Genomic DNA, 19,500 nt, shown 5'->3' with positions numbered 1-19,500 from the left:
TAAAAATTGTAATGAAGTAGTAAGGACCTTGGAGCAATATTTTCGTTGTCAGCACATGCGACATATAGGTAAATTTTTAAAATTTCCATTTTCAGCAGGAATATTATTTTTAAAGATTGTTTTTTCCTCTAAAAGAATCGAGAGACGTCTCAGTTTAAACTACGTGCATAACGTCCGCAAAATTCCTATGATATATTAGGAATGATGTAGTTTTTTTATTATTTGCCGAATGTATGGCATTTTTCCACCAAAATAAAATTTAATTAATCTGAATAATAATTATTTTTTTATATTTTTCTCACATTTTATCAATATTTAAAGAACGATTCACCTAGGTCTCTCAGTGAATCCCCTTTTCCAATAATTGAGAAATTATTATACTGAGATTTCACGACAACGAATTTCCTTATTTTATTTCCTATTATTCTCAGTAGTTGAACACTGAGGGCCAATTTTAATTTCTCTCTAATATCCCCGTATTTCATATTTTCTCTCATATTCGTCCTAAAACCCAATATCTATTGACATTTATATTTTTTGTGTTCTATTTTATTTCATCATTATTAATAATATTGTATTGTATTTTATATCCATAATAGCAGAACTATATTCATTTCCTCTAAGTTCTCCTTTTCATATGATGCATGTAAATGGCTTGAATTGGTAGAATTAAATGTCGTATTAACCGTTCGTAAGCTTGAAAGCATTTGGCTTGAATAATTGGAAATTGCGTCCTCCAATTTATGACACAGTGTCTCTAGCTTACTCTCCACCCTATTTCCGCCTGCAGGTACGCGATCAAATACGGTGGGGTAAACCCGGTCGTGAACTCGGGTATGGCACGCCATTTGAAGTGTTTCCGCTCTATGTTGGAGCGATTTCCTCAGTTGTGAAACGTGTTACGGTCTAAGGATTGCTGACAATTTGGAGAAGCAGTTTGCTTCTGTGCTCCACCGGCTCTTAATGCTGTAGTTCACTTACTTTAAAATGAATGCGTCCACCGAGAAGTTCATCGGCTGTAAAAAAAATCGCGAAGGGTTGGTATGATATAGAGAAATCCTTGACTAGCTTTTAAATCAAATTTTCTATTGAAATAAAGAGTTTTACGCGCAGCCAATTCAGAAAATCTACTTTTTCTTAAGTTACATTAGAAATTGATTGATCTGGGCCGAGCCTGTTAGCTCTTAGCAATAAGTACGGTTGAGGCAAGGGCGTCATTTGTTTTATGGCCATGCATGCAGATTTTATACATGCAGATAGCATATAAGAGGTAGTGGTGGATGTCAATGAGTATGTAGTTTGAAATCCATACCTTTATGTAAGATCAAATTCTAATTAAATCGTATTATAGCAAACTTCAACCATGAAGAACATGTACACATGTATTAATTATAAATTTGAATTTGCTTGAATATAAAATTGCTTACCATACTCTTATATTTATATTAGCCACCGCTCGAAGACAACGTACGTAAGCCTTTTTCTTCAGCTATGGTAGAGTATGCGAACCAAAGTGTTTCCGCTCGGTTTCGCAAGGATTTCCTTCGTTTTGAACGCATTGTGGAAGTGGGGTCGCAGGAGGATATTGCGGAACCTTCTGTCTCCCTGCTCTATCGTTTCCTCTACTCTTCCCACAAGCTAGCATGCATGCTTCAGTGTTGCAGCTCGCTAAGATGGCTGTCATAAATTGAGTAGGCGGTGCAGGGCGTTCCAATTGGGAAGGAGTGGAGGGGCACGGGTTGGGAGACGGGGCAAAGGTCGCGCCACAGCCGGCGAAGGCGGGGTTCCGCTCAGGACGGGGCGGGTTAGTATACTGGGGGATAATAAAGGCCGCGGATTAGTTGAGAAAGGGTCGGGATTGCGTTATGAGTGGATGGTCTGGGTGAAGACGGGAGCGACCTGGGTTTGCGAGAAGGATTCTAGTCAATTAGATGATTGCCTGGAAATGAGGACGTTTCCCCCCGCCCACCGCGAGATGTCCTCGGTTGCAATGAAATTGCAATTACGCTTTCCGCTACCTCCCCGCTTCCGTGAGGGGGAAATGATGGATAGCCCACCCGTTAACAATCGCATTAGTTTTAGTAGCGGGGCTCGTCGCTATTTACGTATCCTTTTTTTTACTACGCCGAGCACGCCCACTAATTACGAGGTAAAGCTGGAAAGAAAACATTGCGAGTGCGGGAATTGTTGCGGGTTTTTTTATTTCTTAATTGAGGTAAATTAGAACATCCCGCAACACGGTGGGGCCCGGAAATTTTCCTCCTTCCTAGGGATCGAGATATTACGCTCTGTCTGCATTAGGCAGAGACGACTGAGGTCTTTGTGCTCGCGATCGCTAAAGCGGTCCCTCTCGGCGTAGTATTCTCATTAATCCGCGACCTTCATAAAAGAGATTTATACTTTAATTCCGAATCTCAAAGCAAACAGTCTTGGCCATTTCTAATCATATTTATGGATATTTTAAGGTGGTCTTTTTATTATTTTTCCCGGCAAATCTTTTCTTGAAACATTATTTACAGCTTCCTAACTCTATTAATCTTTTTTGAATCTCTTACACGAATAGTTTTTAACAGTTAATCCTACAAGGGTCAATTTTCCTAGTATTTTAAGGATATAATTTTTTATATCTGGAGTACAAAGATAAGTGCATTACCATTCTCCTCCCGAAAATAGTCCTCTTAGAAGACTTAGGATGTTGCTACAGTTTCAGACGTTTATTTTTGTTTAGATGATGAAAATTACACCTTATTGTGTTTTTTTATTATTTTTATATGAATTACGTATGAAGTTTGAATTTACAGCTGTATCACTAAGATTTGAATTTGAACAAGAGTTATCACTAGGATTTCAACAAGTGATAGGACGTAGGAGGAGTTCCTCGGAGGGATGATTGTGACTTATGGATGCGAAATTCTAATCGGATGCTCCTATTGTGCCATACAGAAACACAGGAACATTAATTTTACAGGGCAATAACTATTAGCTCCAAGAATCCACAATCGACCCATGGGTTTGCAAATAAGCCCACCTTGGTTATTTTTGTTGTTATGATATTGGCATAAATTTTACTATTTCATCTGCTTTTTGATTTTCCTCAAACAGTCGTGATTGATACCGATTGCAGTAATTTATGAATTTTTCCTTTATTCTAATCATCACATCAGTTATTTGGCTTGAAACTTCTCCCAACTGCGCCATTTGTAAACCTTTCCTTTATCATCGGTCAACAGTTCTCTTTTCACTTTTGACTTAACCTAATCGCATTTATGTATTAATCTCCTTCTCATCTTTCATAAGCTGCCCTGTGTATCACATGTGGGGCATCACATTACATTCTTCCCCTCCAATTGTGTTCCGGTGATTGTCTTCAAAAGACCATCGGCAGTATGCCTTTCTGCCCAAGTTCTTTATGGCTTTCAGAGATCTTTTCCTGGCCTCCCATTAACTTCCTCGCCCCTCAATCCATTTAATTCATTTCTCCGTTGCATCATTCTGCTCTATGTACACTAATACAATGATAACACCTTTGATCCGGTCCCCGTTCTGTCTGGCTCTCCCGCAGTCACCCTGTTCCGCCCCGGGCCGGCTCCGTCAAATTATCCGGCTCCCATGCTGTGGTGCGCTCTAGATTCCTTTTTTAGTCTCGACGTAAACCACTTTATCCTTCCTTCGAAAAATTTTCAGCCTCCCATCTCGTTTTCTGCTTCTCTCCGCAGGCCAAATCATCAATTACTCCGAAGTCGAAGCGGTTATTGAGTAGCTGCACTCGAGAGCTTTTCTCTGTTCCTACCCCCGCCTCTCCCCCAGGGCTCTTTATTCTTTCGCCTCTACCGACAAATGAGAGTGGCGTGATGGATTCCCACGGCATTTATAATGAAGAATAGCGGTGCTTTCGTGCAGCAGTATTCCTTTTTTTTCTCTATTCGATGAATCAACTCGAGTACGGCGGGCGAAATATGTGAGGCGAAATCCTGCGGCGTTCCCTTTGTCGCGGCTGGAAATTAGTTGTTCACGTAATAAGCTAATGGCCTATCGGTGTTTTCGCCACGTGGAACACTGAATGCCGCCCTAATTGTCGGGAGCTGTGCGTGGTATTCTCTCAGATTGGGCGGGTATTGTTCGCTGGCCAATATTTGCCAAAATAGCTTGCTCAACTCCCACGTTCAGTCCTTTTTCACAAAAAAGAACGTTCAGAGCATATTTTAAAATTATGTGCGCATTGAAAATGTACCCCTTTGTGCTTTCGCAAAAATGCCATAGCTTTTTTATCCTAACTGGACTAATTAGTGAAAAATTATTAAAAAGAGGAGATAATTATGCTATAACGAGAAAATGTTCTTGCTAAGTCCTTGCCTTTATGAGTATCAGTCGTCATGTATTTTCCTCGTGTTTTCATTGGCTCTCTGGATACGGTAGTCCTAATGAAGTGAGTTTTATCTTTGGCGCTATCATATCGATGTAGCCAAGCTTTTAAAAAAGATTTTCTCACTTGTTAAGCCCTTAAAAAATTCCAGAAAGAAAAATTTTTTGTCTCACGACGACTCCGAGTCCCTAAGTTGTATTGCGGAGTTTGGCGCCCGTGATAATTGAGTCTGACTCCGGGACAGGAGTAGAGCTTTCGTAACAAACACCGGTGCCTTAATGACCCCGTTCTCAGGAGAGCAGAGAAAGTGTTGGGTTTTTCTTTCTCATCCTCGTCAAAGCCTTCATTAGCACCGATTTTCTCCGTCCCTCCTCCTCTCTCCCCCATGCCCTTGCTGCGGAACGCGCAAGGCGGAGGGGTCGCACCGAAAATGACAAAAATTCCCCAGAACCTCGGGGGCAGGAGGATGGCGTGTTGCAATGGAGGAGTCGGAGGGATCGAAAATTAGGAGACGGCTTCATTAGGGCGGACTTCACTCTCACCCCCTCCCCCTCTCCTTCCCGGAAAAGCCTTCCGATACACCGTCGGACACTCGGCCATGCTTTCCGGCCTCCCTTGACCCTCCTCGACAGCCTGTTTCTCTGAAGTTTCCAACTCCATCTCTCCTTAAACATTTTCTGTCATTATATTACATCGTTTGATGGTTGCCAAACGTTTGTCGGTTTCGGTTTGTACCCGGAAATATCCGTAAGGGCCCGGGATGCGTGGCATAAAACTTCAGGGTTTCAACATTCGTTTCACACTTTGTTTACATCGTCCATGGGTGCAATTGTGTATTATCTACTACATTTCATAATCAACGTATCCATTGGAACGTAATGATATGGATTGTATCGAAACCACAAAGATGTAAAAACAATGCGAAGGATACGGGGGTTAGTTTCTTTCTTCAATATTGCATTCCTCACAGTTGATCTTATTCCACAAACAAATTTCAACATGGATTAAAAATTTTATTTTTAGTCCGTAACTTTATTAAAAGCACACAATTTTAATTCATCATTTGGACTCTCAATGTTTCAAAAGAGTGTAATCATAAAGCCTTGTTTCCATTAGATGTAGTTCTAACTTTGAAGGTTCATCTAAGCATCTCAGTTCATCTAAGCATTTTTTATGTCTGAAAAAATAGGTTAAAATTCAACCAAGAAACCATTGGGCAATCTTTACAAATGCATTCACTTTCTCTACTGTTAAGCTTACCTCTCCATGGCAAAATTTTTAGCTTTATTTTATTCAAGCAAACATTTGCGTTCGTATTGGTCGCTGATTGCTCAAGAAACTTCTAATATAACCCTAAATCTATTGACTACAATTTTAACTTCCGTTTTCCTCATCTCGTTGATGCGTAAACCATCAAATCAATAAAATACTTTGACAGTCGTTTATTGATATGCCTCTCGTTATATTTGACATACGGTTGAACGAGATACACCGGACAGTTAACGCGAGGAAATACGAATGTATTACAAAATAAAGTTTCCATTGCTAGCGATTTTCGGAAAATAATTACATTTTATGTCAGGCTAACCTAACTAACGCAAGCTAACCGATCTTTGGGAGGCACTTTGCTTTTTACCTCTTGTTGCCATCAGGCAAGTAAAGACTGACCCCGACTGCAGGTTTTCTCCCCGCTCTCATTACCCTCAATCCGGGTAATTCTTTTTTATACGTACCTACCCACTCATTGGTACAAATTATCTCGGATGTCATCTGGCTCCCAAAATAGCGCACCATTCCTTCGACCTCGGATTCCACTCTTCTTTCAATGCCCACCATTACGGCCCTCCTTTTGCGGAAGAACCACCCACCCGGGGGCGGGAGATTAGTTGAAAGGATCCAGGGGGTGCACAAGTCTCATCCTCATCCTTCGTCACCACTCCCCCACCCCAACTCACCCCCGTCGCTTTCCCCTTTTAAGGACTCTTGAGGACCACCCAGCCGATGAAACGACCATGCCCCCCAGACCATCCGAATGGTCGTTTACTCACCCTGTAAAGCACTCCCATGCGTCTTTTGGTGCGTCGTACTCTCCAGCAGGCATTCCTTTGGCTGGGGGTTTAATCGCGCACCAAAGTTACAGTCCGGCCTAAGATATTTAAGGTGATCTTCAGGAAAATAAGGTGACTTTGTTTCCATTTTTGGTCTAATTTCCGTTCGCATTCTCCGTTTAACTGTTCACATTAAATATTGCTTCATGAATTATTTTATTTATAAAGTCAATTTTAATTTTTTTCATTTTCTGCATATTGTGTATGTAATCTCTTATTTTAAGTCTATTTCCTTTGTTCCCATTTCCAATAGTTTCCTAAACAATCTTTATTGTTTGCAATTCATTAGAGTTCATTGCGTGGTCTTCCATTCCAACGGAAAAAAATCAGTCATCTTTTCAGGCTAATAATGAAGCTTTATAATTGGTTTATACTTTTTAAATGAATTTGGATATCTGAATCCAAATTATGGACACTATAAACAATTTTTTGTGCGCGAGTTCATGCAATGTTTTTCCTGAAATTCCTATCATATAATTCAGAAAGGTCGCATGCACGGAGAATTTTATGCTTAGCACACGTGTGCTAGTAGTTTCTCATATGCTTCGAAGCATCTGCATTAACTTTTTACAGGAAGGTTCAATGTTAAATATCTTCCAAGTTTTCAAATTGATGCAACGCATCTTTGGAAAATGAGCGAAGCTTAATGCTTCCTGTTCTCTATTTAACCTGCGAAAAATTGCTTTTCCTGGGCATTGAGGTTTATTGCTTCCTGCTCCGGGTTTAACACCCGTTAAACTTACTTTCCTCCAAGCTTTCAGGGTGTAGTGCTTCCTGTCTCAGGGTTCATAAGCTCCGTGACTCCCCCTAAATCCGCGCCTGCTTGCATACACATCCGTGGTGGAACTCCGTTCACTGTGTCTATGTAGGGTAAACCGTTTCTCAATGAGGTTAAAGGGAGTCAAAGTCAAAAATAGAGGGATAAACTTGGTTAGTAATAATTTAATTTCGTTTTTGTGTTGGCCATGTTAAATTCTAATTTTTAATCTGATAAAATGATTACCCTTCTTTTTTGCTAGCGATTGTAATTTACGCGATTCTTTGCGTGCACAATGAGCTATTTCTATCCAACTTTCAAGCCATTTTATACCACTGATTTCTAAAATGAAATAAACTTGTTTGCAACAAGATGCCACTTAATACACCTGCCTATATTTCCTGCTCATGTGCCACCTTTTCACTGTACTTAATTACACCAATTTGATTTGACAGTGTTAAATAACATTTCATTAATCATTTAGAATATTAATTTGGGAAGAACTAAAAAAATCGTAAAATATAAAATAGTCGCGCCAATGGTCCAAAAAAATTAAATTAAGAAATGGGATCCTACCATTTTTGCTCACTACATTATGTTTCAAATTTTGAAAATGAAATTGTTAAAAACAAACTGCAGTTATGCGAAACTACTAGTTGAGTTGAAGACCAACCGTCCCTTTCGGCGTCTGGGATTGTCGCTACAATAATTAAGCACTGATTTTTCTGATCTTGCCGATGCATTCATTCTAACCTTTCAAACATATCAACATGAAGCTAAAATGCTAGGCTATCCAACCAGCCAAACAAGGACTGGCATTGTTAGTCTTTGATTAATTATTGCAGACTCAGACTATCATTTGTGGACTTCAGTCGTCTTAATTATGGGATATCTCCTCATTTTGCGGTGTTTCGATCGTGTTTACGCTAAAGTTACGTCGCCATGTTGAATGTGAACCGAGCGCAATGTGCCATGCTCTCCAGTTTTTCCCGCGGAGTGACCCACACTCGAGCGCTAATTTCGCCCTCGTCTCGTTATTTCGCTCCCCCGTGTCCGTGTACGAGTACCCCAGCATGTTTATACGCTCCTCCGACTCGCGGATCCCCCACTCTCGCTTGGCGACCGAGTCGTTTTCGCCTTTGATGTGCGACAGAGATGTCGGCAGAGGAGTACGCTCGCCTTCCTCCGCGTCTTCCTCCCGGCCCCGTTTTTCCTTTGAGCCTCAACGGTGATTGTTGCCGCCTCCTCCTCCTACGGCAGATGCGCGACGTAGATTGCTGTTCCCCGCGTGCGTGGCGTCCCGGCTGCGGCAATCGAGTTGTTGCCCTGGGAGGCCGTGACAAACTTTCCGACGACTCATTTCGTCCTGCTCCTCCAAACGTAAAGCGCGCACCATCGCTCGCATCCCAGGTTTAATAACGTCCCCTCCTTTGGCTGCGTGACGTTCTGAAAGACAAGCCAGGGCCCGCCGTAAAATTGTTTCCCCGCGCAATTGGAGCGTATCTGTCTCTATCTTTCTCTCTCCTGGAGAAATATACCTCTGCGCCCATTACAGTTCGAACGAAGGTTTCTCCTCGCTATTTGTGTTTATGTGAATCGGGTGGGTGGTACTTGAGTGAAATACATCGCGTATTCATGTAGTTTTAGTAATTTTGCTTACTTCTCTATAGGTTTTAAGGGCCTCTAAAGGCTACAGTCAGGCACTCGTTGTTCTTATTGCGGTTCTTGTTACTTTCCTCTATAAAAAATATAACTCCTTGATTATATTTAGCGGCAAGAGGAACTTTTGCATGACATACTTATCTTTCTCGTGGTGTTAAAGCTGAAACCGGCAGTGACGTTTGACCGAATATTTCGCCGTCAGTGAGTGCATACAAGTGGAGTGACGGAATCTTAGGCGAAAGACATCGCTTTTTCATATTTTTTGGCATTTATTTAGTTTTACCGTTTTTGACATTAAATAACGCTTCTTAAAATCAATTTTTGTGTAAAGAACTTCTCTAAAAATATTTAAATGCTCGAAAGAGTTAACTTTAAATTTTCTTTTGTTCGTTGTCAATCTCCCTTTTAACTTAGATTTCCTTTCAATATTTGGATACTGAAGGAAATTTTAAGGAACAAGCATGTGGTTCTTATACATTCGTGGTGAAATTTAGCATTAGCCTAACTGATGATTTTAGTGGATGTACTAAAAAGTATTTTAAAAATCAATAAAGATAATGAATAAATTTGCGTACTTCATACCAATAAACGTATTTATTTCTTTTAACAATGACTCTGAATACAAACATTCATGGTGGTAATAAGTTTATAAAAGCAATTAACAAGTGAATATTGGCATGTCGATGCTGCTTATGCATTATGATGCATCTAATGACAACATAAAAAAAAAGATTTTTAACTTTTTGCCTTCATCTGACTTGGGTAACTGTAGGTACTTGAATGAAATACATCAACTAGGATCATGAACGCAGGTTTTTTATCTTTGCTGCTGTGTTGTTATATTCTAAAGGCTAGCGTTACTTCTCGATCTTCTTCGCTATACATAACCCCAATTAAAGTGTAATTGGTTGTTCCTAGAAACATTTTTGTTGGCTTTTGTATCGTTTACAAAGTTCTCAAGCTTTTTTGGTAATTATTTTCTCCCGCGTATATTTTTGAGGATGATTACCTACGAATAAATATATATTGACTGAAGAATTGAACCCCGTGTAATTCACGTATAGGAAAGGTGATCTTCAGCGAGACGTTATGGGTTATAAGAGTTGGGCGCGTACGAGAAAACATTGAAGGGTGAACATGGAGTCATTGGCGTTTTGATACTGTAGCAAGAAAGGTTCATCGTCTTCGCAGTTCTTGTCGCGATAAAGTGAGCTGCTTAAAGACACCCCATGCTCTGCTAATAGCGCAGTCTGTCTGGAAACTTGGGTGCAATATCTTTCCCCGCCGCGCTTGTCATGTAGCTTGCATCCGCTGGCGCCCAATGTATGTCAGGGCTTTGAACTCGATCCCACCCTCCTCGACCGCCTATCTCTTCCCCCCGCGACGTGACTCCTGTGTCTAGCGGTAATGAGACGCGTAATTCCCGATTCCGGCGGGATTTGAACGCGCTTCGGCCCAGCAGCCAAACTTCGTCTATGTCGCGCCCTCCCCAGGGGTCCCTCGCGGGTCGTAACTTGTCCCGTAAGGTGTTGGCAAGCACTTCGATGGATTGGCCCGATCAAACCGGCCGTGGTGCGCCATCTGCGAGGTATCCCACACCCCCTATCTCCCCAAGATATCCCGCCCATCCCTCGGACATCCCCGCCCCTTTATGCAAGCCAAAAAATCCTTAGACCCTCGTAGGACCCCATCGATGTAAGAGTGCAGTGACGAAGCCAAATCGTCACCATCAATCTGGACCGCTGTGATGGTTCCCATAGAAAGCCCGTTCCTTCCTTCCCGTCCTATCCAGCGATATTTCCACCCCCTGTAGGGCTTTTCCTTCCAAAGGGCTTCGTAAGAGTGGGCTGGGGCATTACCAGCGTGTCCGGGAGGTGGTGGGGGGGTATTTTCTTTTTCGTATCTCGGCCAGCTAGCCACTTGATACTGCTCCTGGGTCCGAGGAGGAGCCAAAACCCTATCCAGTATCCTAGTGTCCCCTTCTTCTCAGTCGGAGTCATCCATTCTGCTTTTTTTTCTTCCTCCCCAAAAGGTTCTTTGCCGAGTAAATTGGTGGGGTTCGGCGTTCCGCTCAGGCGACGGGCACGCTCATCCATCCAGCTGACAGGCTGAGGTTTCGTCGGAGGAGTTTGTGGCGTTTGGAGGCTGACAACTCAGATACAAGCCCCTCATTCATTCACAAATGGGCCTTGGAGTTGGGTTGTGGAACGGTGGCCATAAATGGTGTTGTCGGTTGGCGTAACATGGGTGCAAATCGAGATATTATCCAGTATTACTCGCATGCCTTACAGTGCATGGAATCAAAGATAGGGTGAACGTAGATATCATTATAGTCTAAAACTGCTTAAATATTCTTGACAGGCGCGGAAATAAATTATTTTTTTGTTATTACGCCGACACCAATACAATACTTTACTTTTCTCCACTGCAAAATGTTTTCAAAAATACGAAATCATTGGCGATTAATATTTCTTTTAGTTTAAATTACTTAATTTGGTATTTTTCTGGTGTGTAAGTTTGAGTATTGGATTATAGTCTTCAGAGTTAGGTGACAAATAATGGTGCGCAAAATTTCAGTTATCCATGATGATAAACGCCGTTTTAAATTCCTCACGACTTCATCACTGCACTATCAAAGACTTCTAAAGGATCGGTTTTAGAAATAAAGGTAATAGGCTTCACTTGCAGTTTAGTTAGCTTAAAAATCTTTTCTGAACCTAATTTCCGTAAAATCAATTTCTCTCGAAGTTTCAGTTCTACAGCTGTTAAATCCCACCTGGAATGTCATAATATCAAAGTCTTGAATTCTTTCTGTCAGTAAAATAGCTACTTATTCCATTGGCTTTGCATGTTTTTATTAAAAATTAAGTTAAAGCTGAGGATTTTTCTCTTTAAGTCCTTCTTGTGCTTCTCGGAACTCTCGTTGACTTAGCTGGCCTTGCGAATGGGCTTTCTTATAGTTTTTTGTCAGCATACTCTTTTTAGAATTATTTCTTCACCCGAATTCTTGGTGTTTTGATGTGTCTTTTAGCATATCATATTCTATAACATGTTTAAGCAGTACCACTTGTGATTCCTAGCAGTGCATGTTTATCTTTGATTTAGAATCTTTCATGGTTCATCTTTCCCACCTGAGTTTTTTGCCTTTCCTACCTGAGGCTCTATGCATTCTAAATGCGTTTTAATGTAGCCAGTATTCTTCTTTTATTTTTCATATGTTCTCTAATTGATGGATTCAGAAATTTCATTGTACTTTAATACACATAGTGTTTTCTGTCAATCGAAAATGTTTTGGAGATCTGTACAGCGTCAAAAAAAATGCATGTAGGTATTAATGTCTATCTTACGAATCTCTCCTTGAACCCTGCTATTCATTTGTTCATTGACTTGCTCAAAACTATTGCTCTTTTCGGATGCCTTGAAAATACTATGCATAAAAATAATTTTCACCTTAAAAACTGAAGCCTGGTAGGAATCCACTGAAATTGGATGACAAGAATTTTCTATATGATTATTTTTCTGTACTTTGTTGGGTATACTGTTCGCAGGGTTGTACATTTGGATTTAAAATGTCGACTGCTCACACACTGGCATCTATCGATGGATGTGTCTTGTGATTTCTAATAAAAATAAAGGCTGTCATAATATTCTGAGTAGTATTTGTTTTTTGTAGTTTCTCTAAAAAGGCTCGGGTCATCAAACACCCTGTTACATGCCGGCACTGCGTGTTTTTGATACCTCGGCAGTAAACTGGTTATGATTCGTTGAGATGGGAAAATTTAACCCTGTGTTCGCATATCCCTCGCTTATCCCGAAGTCGATGCTCTGTTGCTGAGACAATAACCGGAAACTTGAGTGCTTACGGGTACTCTCTTTCCTGTATCTTGTTCAGGGAAGACGGGGATCGTGGGCTATGAGCGTCCCGCTTGTCGGCGTTACTCGAAAATCCAAGCCGGCTTCCAAGTAAAGGTCGTATTCTCCTAGCTCATCAAAGGATGGTGATAGCACGCGTGGAGGGGCGCTTGGGCCTTTTGTCATGCAAAATGTGAAGAATGCATCGGGAGCCTCGCATGCCAGAGGGTGTAAACCTTTACCGCCGACACAACGCTTCCCTTCTTCTTCCCCCCCCAACCCAATCCACCTTCACCTCCCTCAGACTCCCATTCATCTTGTACCTCCCTGTTCCAGCTTATCCACGAGTACATTATTTCGGACTAAAAGATAATTCTTTGCTCAAATATTCAATAATCGTAGCATTACCGTTCTTGAAATTAATTAAAATAACTCTTGAGATACCGTATTTGAAGAATTGCAAAAGTAAATCCAATAAGAGAACGTTGTGCAGAATATCAGAAAATGCATACTTTTTGCCAAGCAGTGCCATATAATCTGCCCAGCTTTGCTAGTAGTGGGGTATAGTCCATGCCTGTCCCACAAGAGGTCGCGTGTTCGAGTCCTGCTCTTGAAGGCTTCCTAGTGCATGGATGTTCGTGTGCGCTTGATTTTTAAGTGAAACACCCCGAAGTAAAAGGCCAATGGTGCTGTTTTCGGTGATACAAGAATAAATAACACTACGAACGCATTAAACCGTAAATTCGACAATTCTTTTCGGTTTGTAAATCGCAAGAGCGTATTGAAATTTTCCGATGTATTTCCTTTTGTATGAGCGCGACGGCAGGGATGCATGAATTATCCCCTCCATGACCTCTGTACTTCAGTTTTATCTCCTCTCAAAGCCTTGCCTTACCAGTCAACTCCCTAACTACCATTTTCATTCTTGTTACCTTGTTCATACCCTGAGTCCAATTACTTCCGTGGTCTGCGAATAATCTAAACATTTTAAATTTACTATCTCATAAACTGAACGGTACCCAAGTCACTTGAAGATAAAATCTTTTTACTCCAGGCCATACTGGTAAATTTTTCAGTGCAAGTTTCTGGCTATGTCCTATTTGGAAAAAATTCGCGAAGTAAACTCATTAAGATAATATTGCGTGAACTTTTCTTTAGGATTGGAGCTCAACATCGGGTATATATGAACTACGTCCCTGTCTCCACTGTCTATCTTCTGTTTTCTCATCTCCTCCCGAAGACATTCCTATCCTTCGACTCCTTCCCCCATCGTTCGTCTACCAGGTGTAGTAATATTTATCCCAAACACACTTACCGTTCTACGGTGAGCGAAATTTTCCCATTTTAAGCTTCCTCTAGTTTAACTTGAATTGTAACGAAATTGCACGAAAATAACATTCTTAAGCCCTTCATCATCAGTTATACTTTATCATCAAAAGTCCAAAATCTTAGGATTGGTTTCACGCAGTTATTCACTCAGCTCTATTATCCGCTAGCCTTTTCATAGTGACGTATTTCTGCACTTTTAAATCTTTTCTAACTTCCCCTATGCAACTCACTTGGGGCTGGCCCTTGCCCTTCTTTCCAAAAACCTGTGCTTCCACAGTTGTTTTCATCAGGCCATCAGGCCTCATAATGTGGCCAACCAAGTTGTCCCGTCTTCTCCATAAGATTTTTAGAAGACTTCTCTTTCCTCCCTTTCTACTTAAAAAGGAAAAAAATGCCGAGCAAGTTTCTTATGATGTTCTTCAGGGGAAATTCACGAAGTACATCCATGAAGAGAACCTCCCGGAAACCTGCTACTCCCCTCTTTACCCTCTGTCCTTTGAAATGAAATGGCTTTGGGAGATGAAGCCAGTCATCCCCCACTCGCCTACCAGTTCCATTCCTACTTATGCCCATCACACTTACCGCCCTGCTCTGAGCGGAATCGTACCAATTTTTACATTCATATCGTATAACGTGAATTATATCGAAATTACCAGAAAATAACATAAAATTTAAGCCCAGTTCAACTCAAATTCGCCGAGCAAGTTTCTTATGACGTCCGACGGGGGAATTTCCTTAAGTACACCCATGAAGAGAACCTTCAGTGACACTGCTACGCCCTTCTTTATCCTCTGTCCTTAGGTTTCATCTCCCGAAGCCATTTCATGTCAGTCACCCCCCGCTCGCCTACCAGGTTCAATTCTACTTATCCCAAGCACACTTACTCTCCTGCTCCGCGCAATACTGCTTCCGTCGACCCCGACTGCGTCTCCTTAGAATAGGCCTCCTGCCATTCCCCCTCCTCACCCGCACCGGGAAATGTGGCGGAGTGCAGGTGATGGAACTGTTTTTGGAAACGTTCGGGGAGCGAGGAGATGTTATGGGCCGTGTCGCGGGCACGAGGGGAAGGGATGGAGTCGCCCATGATGCATGGCACTTCCATTATCACCCTGGAGTCATTTTCTTTCTTCACGAACGGGCGTGCTTTTGTACATGAGCCGGGGAATATCTCTCTCTTCCCCTCCTCTCTCGCGATACGGGACTCTCCTCGGTGGAGTGATGCAGTAAAAAGACCCCGGTTGCAGGTTACTTTTTTGTACTCGTCCATTTTTGGGAGAAGTTTGGAACAGGAAGCGCTCCGCTCCTCTCGCATGCAAAGGCTATTTATGAGCCCCGTCCTCGAGCTAAGTTTTTGAGAACTGGCGGGGATGGAGTTGATGGAAGATATGGCGGTGAGTAATTGATTGATCGTTTCGTATAAGCTGTCACGTTGCTGGGTTCCGTGAATCGCGAGAGCGTTGTTATTTGTTATCCTATCGTTGAGGGATTGCGAGTCGATTAAAACTTTTCAAGTTAAATGACGCGAAATGTTACCCGTGCCAGGATAAACAGTAAATGTTTTTCCAGTAACTTCAATTTTTAGGTTAATTAATTTTCGTGCGTTTGCACTCGCTGCACAGCTTAGCATCCCTCTTTTGCTTTTGCCTGCGGGTAGGGGATATTTTGCAACAGCTTTGAAAATTTCATCAATGGTAGCATGTATGGTAATCCTGGGAAAAATTTTGGAAGCATATTTCCAGCTTCAAGTGTTTCTCTCAGCAGGATGCACCCATTGAAATTATTAAAATTCTAAAGTGTTTTATTATATATTTTCGGCAAAATAAATTATTATTAAATAATCAAAATTTATGTTTCTACCAATATAGTTTTAAATAATCCATTTTAAGTACTAATACACCGATGTTTTTATTAATGCGAAGTCAATTATTACTATTATTTTATTGTCTTTTGTTTCCTGCGATTGGAGAGTATATGGAATGCATGTCTATTAAATTGACTTGGAAGTATGAATATTCCAAAGAAATACATAATACAAAATCGCCCAATATTTAGTAGATAGCAGCAAAAATAAAAATTTTCCCCGGGCTCTAATTTTTTATTAAAAGTCATCTCATTGGCTATAACTATGCTATCTTATTGATAAAAGAAGTGAAATATTTGGAGCTAATTTTTATCGCTGTTTTCTACAGCACAAGGATATTTAACAATAGCAAAAAATATTTTATTATACCTCCATACTAAACTTCGACGCACAGAACAAATTCCACATTTTCTCTAAAATACCATGTTGCTTGTAATATAAAATACTGGGGTATTCATAGCTCAAGCACAGTTTCTGTAGTTCATAAAAATCCATATTTATAAATTTTTATATGATGCATTGATGCATACGAGGATATTTTTAGTGAAACCGTTCTATTATATCATCAGTATTCCTTCTTTCAAAAGACTCATTTTGAACACATGGCAAATTCTTTTGTGTGATAAACACAACACTTAACCTTGAAAGAGATGGTCATAAAATCATTGATGCCTATAATTTAGATATTTATTGTGGCAATAGGTAATCATGCCGGGATAAATTCACATTTTAAAATATTGTCATACTATTTCGAATGATAACTTTCAAGAGACTTGGGCAGATGTAATATTCTATTCATTTTTTAATCCGCCCACATTGCTGGAGGCGCCTTACTTTTTAGGCCGGGCCCAAGCTTTTGGGTAGCCATGATCCTTCTACTTTACAAAAATAATTGCGCATTTTGCAACCTTTCTAATCCCTCACCAGGCTAAGGATGTGGGGTGGAGTGCGCGGATTCCCCTCAGACTCTCGGTCGCAATTTGAAGCGGCCACTTCCGCCTCCGTGCCCTCAGAGAGAGGGTCTCCTCCTCATATCTCGTCACATATTTCAACCCACTCCCCCGCTCCCCTCTTCCCATGAGAGAGACCCTCACGAGTGGCCGGCTAATCGTCGAACCACCCTCCTGCGAGTGGCCCTGGGCCACCAGATTAAGGGCGCGGAAGCTTGCCAGCATGCCTCTCTTGACACCGGCCCTCTCAATCTCCACCCTCGGACCTTCCCCTTCCCCGGGTCTTTCCGAACCTCCCCTCCCACCCCCGGCACGCATCCCACTTTTAAAGAGGTGTCCCCGGCAGGAAAAACACTCGCCACCGCTGAACTATTTTTTTTCCTCTCGCTGTCTCCTTGAAAAGAATTCCTCCCGGAACCAAAAAAACTGTCCCACCGCCCCCCGACTTCAAAATGTACCTCGGGGAGTCTTTCCCTTGTTCTGCGGGAGAAAGGCCTTTAAGACCCGTATCAATCTTTCCCTCTTAAGCCCGCATTTCTTCTTCTTTCTTCCCGCGCGCTTCTCCGTCTCCTTGAACGATCCTCTTTTCCCTGCGCCTGCACTGTTATTCTATCGTCCTCCAATCCTCTATTACGTCTGCTTCGTCCGTGAGTAAAAGGAAACCGTCGTACCCTCCTGCTTTTCACCGGATCGACTGCCTCTTTTCCCTGTGTTGATTGTCTTTTTAGTGTCAGTTTCGCCTTTTATCCGTTTCCTTACTCCTGAAAATTGTTCCTTTCTTTCTCCTATTTCATCCCATTCCTCTTAGTTAATTATTCATTGTCAACCTTGGTGGCAGTGATTGTCTTCTTTCTGACCGGAAGTTGCGGAATACAGACCCGCGTGGGTGCGTTTTTTGCATTGCTTTTGAAAATGAAAGCTTGGGAATTTTAGGCCTAACCTTCGCAATGTACACGCCGTTATTTCTATGCTACCATCCACTTCTGATTTCGGGGTGCCAACCAAGGGGTTAATAAGTGCAAGTTCATGGTAACAGAAGACTACCATTCCTAAATTCTGATATTCACTTTATATTTCCTCACTATCGGTATTTTTCCATTATAATCCTCCCAAAGGAAACTCAGTCTTTGAGTCTGTAATTCAGACGTAATGGCTTTCTTTTACCTTTTACCACCTGCCGATTCCACTGTAGGTCATTTAGGCTACTCTTTAGGGAACAGACTTATAAGTATAGAATTCCAAGTCTTAATGTGTTATTCCATTGATTTCTTCTTGTGAGATCACTCAATGGACTTTTCAGGTGGTCATATGATTTCGAGATAGTTGTTCGCACTTCCTATCCGGATATCCTAGATTGGAAACGTGGTGTGAATTGCAATGATTCGATTATTAAGTGGTTTTCCTTATCCCCATGTGGGTAACAAGGTGATCTCTTTTTTTTCGCTCTATCCAGAAAGACATTTTTTATCCATTTTACCGTCTACCATTCATTAATGTGCATTTTACCATACTACCGTGCGATTTGAATTAACTGAATTTTAACAAGGTAATATTCGCTGATGATGTTCTCTCCAATATCCTAGCCGTATGCCATTCTCTCCTACAAGCTAGCCATAAGCTGTCGATTATGCTAGGCCTCAATCATTTCATTTCTTTCCCCAATCTCTCCCTTGTATAAAGAAAATGAATACGCCAGATTGATGATTTTCACTGAAGATATCCTAATTCACCAATTTGAATTCGCCATTGAGTCTGAATATCATTTTCCGACCATTTTTGGTGTGTTTCTCTTTTGTTCATATCTTTTTGGCATCGAATCTTTCCTAACCCTTAATTAAAACTAAGGCCTTCTGAATATTATTTGTTGTTTCCAGAAACGTTTTGGCAGCTTGCGTATAGTTTGCAAAGTTCTCAAGAATATTTATTAATTTTTTTTCTCTCTCGCACGTTTTTAGGATGATGGTGTATTTAAAGGACCGTGCAGTGATGGTATATTGAGTGAAGAATAGAACCCCGTGTTGTTCACGTATATCTTTCATTTTAGAGGTAGGTTTAGCCTAAGCGAGACGTTAAGGGTTATAAGAGTTGGGCGTTCCGAGAAGACATTGCTACAGCATCAACACGCCAATGACTGCAATCACAAACTCATTGCGATAAAGTGAGCTGCATAAACGCCCTCCATTCTCTGCTGATAGCTTATTCTATCTGGAGACTAGGGTGCAATATCTTTCCCCTCGTGCTTGTCATGCAGATTGCATTTGTTAGCGGCCAATGTATGTCAGGTTTTCAGGCAATTTTAGTGCGTTTCTCTTTCCTTTCATAGCTTTTCGGCTTCGAAACTTTCTTTATCATCATCAGCATTAGAGGGAAATCCTAATAGTAAATTATTACGGAGGAGGAGGAGGTTAGTTGATTGGTGATGATTTTCCGGGTTTACACCGCGTTGATACATGTTTTTCGGACGACAGTTTCGGGCGCGTTCCAGCTCCCGTCTTCGGGTCCAAATGATTTGCAGATCGGTGATCCTTATTTATTTACAGCTAGTCAGACGGATGTTGATTTTTTAATTCCATTGTTGGAAAAGCCGTTTGAAAGATGAGGATAAAGGATAGCCGTCT

At 41.3% G+C, this 19,500-nt stretch overlaps 1 protein-coding gene across 30 annotated transcripts in view; it reads left to right on the top strand.

The window, feature by feature from the left end:
- The window catches only part of LOC124157624 (CUGBP Elav-like family member 2), a 1,414,326-nt gene that overhangs the window by 931,057 nt on the left and 463,769 nt on the right, over positions 1-19,500 (top strand). The window lies entirely within an intron of this gene.

Source organism: Ischnura elegans, chromosome 4 (assembly GCF_921293095.1).
Source record: "Ischnura elegans chromosome 4, ioIscEleg1.1, whole genome shotgun sequence".
Classification (NCBI taxonomy): Eukaryota; Metazoa; Arthropoda; class Insecta; order Odonata; family Coenagrionidae; genus Ischnura; species Ischnura elegans.
The sequence above is the reverse complement of the archived record's forward strand: the minus strand, read 5'-3'. Positions and strand labels throughout refer to the sequence as shown.